This window comes from Amblyomma maculatum, chromosome 5 (genome assembly GCF_055883805.1).
Source record: "Amblyomma maculatum isolate TAMU_Amacu chromosome 5, ASM5588380v1, whole genome shotgun sequence".
Classification (NCBI taxonomy): domain Eukaryota; kingdom Metazoa; phylum Arthropoda; class Arachnida; order Ixodida; family Ixodidae; genus Amblyomma; species Amblyomma maculatum.
Window position 1 is genome coordinate 110,658,178 of NC_139348.1, and position 4,444 is coordinate 110,662,621.

Genomic DNA, 4,444 nt, shown 5'->3' on the forward strand with positions numbered 1-4,444 from the left:
TCGGCAATATCTGGGCATAGATATGATGTTAGCTATTTGTTGACACTACAATCGAGCAAAAAATCAATAACAGTTGATTGATGCTTGTGGTCACCTGTGTAGGATTAGCAAATGACAAATGTATAGTCGTCTTTATACCTGCACTTGCTTCCTCTACACTGACCATTACCTACATGAAAACAATCTGGAAGAAGGCATACAATTCATATAAAAGGCCTTTTATTAATCCCACTCGAGTTATAGGCAAAACTGTTTTCTAATTAACACTGTTCAGTTCACACCAGTCGATATGATTACACCAAGGTGTAGCAAGGTATCAAGCTTTTAAAAGACAATGTCCTAGAAGTGAATTAGACTGGGCGTGCTGGTTAGACATTGTAAATCAAAGAGCATAGCGCGGGAACAGAAACGGAGACGACGACAAGACAGGACAAGCACTAGGTTTCAACTGGGGGTTTATTGCAGAAATCATGACATATATATACACTTCGGGATCAGCAATGAATGAGAAAACAAACAATTACTATCATACAGCCACATGCTAAGCCAAGAATTCAAGCTCTTCTCATGGCAGTGCAACAGGCGCCTTGCTGACATTTATCCCCTGTCCGAGCTATCTCCAGTGCTTCTGTTATCTCCCTTGTCGGCTCGTTACGATCTCGATACATGATGATTGTCTTTTCAAACGGAATGGCAAGGTGGTTCCGCATCACATCTTCTGCAGTGCGCAGCAAGATGGCAGTCTGTAGCAATGCTGCCAGCTTTTTATTGGGCTCCAGAAGACGCACGTTTAAACATCAGCCATTCTTACCAACGTAGTGCCTTCCACATGAAAGTGGAATTTTATAAACAACCCCCCTCCTGCAGGACACGTAAGGGTCGCTGTGTTTAATCGGACACCCAGCCTTCAGCGTTTGCATAGGACAGGTTTTTCTCCACAAACTCAAAAGCTTTTTTGGTGCAGTAAACAGGAAATTTACGCCAGAACATTGCCCCACATTCCTCTAGTTATGAGAAACCTTATGCAGGTAGGGAATGACAACTACTTTTTATTTATTTCTTCTTTCCTCCTTTTCTTCTCATCCGCTAGCTGTTCGTCACTCATGCGTGCCGCAAATCTTTCTGCGAGGCAGGCTTTCAGCAACGGAAACCATAACATGTTTAGGGTAACTCGCCACCTGCATACTGACACTTTCACCCATGGCATGATCACATGACTTGCAGAGAGTGTTAGACAAAAAAGAAAGCTCTCTGCAAGTCATGTGATCATGCCATGAATGAAAGTGTTAGTATGCAGGTGGCGCCTTTGCAGGCGGCGAGCTACCCTAAACACGTTATGGCTTCCGTTGCTGAAAGCCTGCATCGCAGAAAGAAATTTGCGCCACGCATGAGTGACGAGCAGCGAGCGGATGAGAAGAAAAAGGAGGAAAGAAGGAATAAAGAAAGAATAGTTGTCATTCCCTACCTGCATAAGGTTTCTCATAACGTAAGGAAGGTGGGGCAATGTTCTGGCGTAAACGTCCTGTTTACTGCACCAAAAAAACTTTGGAGTTTGTGCAGAAAAGCCTGAGTGTCCGATTAAACACAGAGACCTTTACGTGCCCTGCAGGAGGGGGGTTGTTTATAAAATTCCACTTTCATCTGGAAAGCACTACGTCGGCAAGACTGGCCGATGTTAAATGTACGTCTTATGGAGCACTATAATAAGTTGACAGCATTGCTACAGCCGGCCATCTCGCTGCGCACTGCAGAAGATGTGATGCGGAACTATCTTCCATCCCCTGTTTTAAAAGACAATCATCGTGTATCGATATCGTAACGAGCTGACAAAGGAGATAATGGAAGCAGTGGAGATAGCTCGGACAGGGGATAAATGTGTCAACACTGCACTGCCAAGCAAGGAGTTTGAATTCTTGGCGTAGCACGTGGCTGTCTGACAGTAATTGTGTGTTTTCTCATTCATTGCTGATCCCGAAGTGTATATATGTGATCATTTCTGCAATAAACGCTCATTTGAAAGTTAGTGCTTGTCTTGTCGTCGTCCCCGTTTTCGTTCCCGCGCTATGCTCTTTGATTTGCAATGAGTGGCCTAGTCCACTGAAATCAGATGAGAGCTCGTGAATTGTATAGCTTAGTCTGCAGTATTTCTTTGTTTTCTGAAGTTTATTAAATTATTAAACGCATTAGCTAATTTTTTAATTGCTGGTTTCAGCAACAAAGAGTGTATTAACGGAGCGTGGTTTCAGCAACAAAGCACTCCAGCGAAGAGCGATTTTGTTCTCCAGAATGCGTCTTGGGCTGCTGAAGGGGTACAGCTGCATGTCGCCCACTTTTTATTGTGCGACTTATCATTTAAGACCAGTGGGAAAACTAGTTTATATAAACAGTAGCTTGGTGCAAATATTTCAGTCTGCTATTTCAAAGCAATTATTGGCACTTCTTTCTTTGAACCAAAATTCGTAGAGGAAATTGGTCTTTCCTAATGATTGTAATCAATAAAATCAGCGGAACAAATTAAATACTGCAGGTTATGTAACACTTCTCTAAAAACCTTCAGTTATTCTTAATGAGCTTGGTCTTATTTAGCAGGTCTATCCAGCAATTTACACCTAACAGGCATCCTTTTAATAATTAGTAATATGCATTGTGACAAGCTGGCTGTTTGTTGCATAATTTATGATGTGAGGAATGTTTCAAATGGGCATTTTGGGGAGGCAGTTTTGAGTCTCTGGGGTGGTGCAGTGATTACGACGCTCGACTATGCGTAAGAATGCGGGATCGAATCCGAGTCTAGGCGGCCGCTTTTCTTCAGAGGTGAAACGCAAGGCGCCCGTGGGCTGTGCTATGCTTCGTGCACATTAAAGAACCCCAGATGGTCGAAATTTCTGCAGTCCTCTACTATGGTGTTTCATAGCCTGAGTCGCTTTGGAACATTAAGCCCCATAGACCTAACCAAACCAGTTTTGAGTCTGAGTAGGAATTGATGATGTGCTGTTTCAATTTATTGTGTATTAGTAGGTCAGTTTGATATAAGCAACACATTCTCTTTGAAGCAATTTTGACACATTCTTTTGTGACTCTGACAGTCTCTTATGATAGCTATTGCTAATATCCTTTTATAGTGCTTCAGGAAGATCTAACATCTGTTTCATTTAGTTGCCATAGAGCGGACAGTTGACCAGTTTTGACTATGGCTTCGACAAGTATTCAATACACATGCGGGATATTAATGGCGGAATAATGAGCACAAAATTTCCTCATACCTGAGGTATTGCTAGAAGCAGCCAAGGCATAAGGCTAGGCAGTGTATGAGCTGGTACTTCCATTCTCCTCTGCTAAAAAACCCTATTTCAGTTGTGATTTTTATTGTACATGTCTGGTTAAATTATTGTTGTAAAGCAACTTCCATAGACATATCCTGATAGTTCTTGTATGCTATTCCTTCTATCAGTTGTCATCATTATTGATGAAGGTGCTCAAAGACACACCAGGCTCTACAAGACTTCAATACCCTAACCTCCTATAAAGGTTTCAAGTTCAACACACTCAACTCTGATGTAAATACACTGTCTCTTATGAATGTGTGATAAGTTATGACCAAAACAGAACAAAAGTACCTGCTTTCTTTTTGAGTATTTTTCTCATCTTCAGTCAATCTCCTTTTCACCACTTGTGATGCTGGCAATTGCTTTTTTGTTTAGAAAGTTGAATGCTTGAACTGAATAATGAGAAATAAAGTCGCATCTTCTTAGCCACACTTGTGTTCAATTTGTTTGTTGTTTCGGAAGCCATGTATGACCACTGCTTGAGTGCTTCCATCTTATGTAATCCAGTGTTCAGGTTAGTGGTTATAGCAACAAAGCATAGGAGTTTGTTAAATGTGTAGTATTCTTATTACAGTTTATTACTGTTACAGCCTTCTGTAGGCGGTGCATATTGCTAAAAGTAGCGGTTGTTACTATTTACAGAGTTAGTATATGTTGATATAGGTAGCAGCTATTACTACCTCTGAGGTAGTGTATTTTGCTAAAGGTAGTTCCTCTTACTACCTCCTATAGCTAGTAGATTTTGCTGAAGGTAGATACTCTTACTACCTGCAGTGGTAGTGAATACTAGTAAAGGTAGTTGTTCTTACTACCTTCTATAGGTAGTAAATTTTGCTAAAGGTAGCTACTCTAACTACCTCCAGTGGTAGTGAATACTAGTAAAGGTAGTTGCTCTTACTGCCTTCTATAGGTTGTAAGGTTTACTAAATGTAGTTGCTGGTACTACATCTAGATGTAGTAAAATTTGCTGGAGGTAGTTCTGATTACTACCCTGTAGAGGTAGTATATGCTACTACCTAGCAGATACTAACCTGCACTTACTAACTAGTTAATAACATATGTGACAAGCAGTTACTACCCTAAAAGTTAGTAACCACAACTACCTTTTTTTAAAGGTG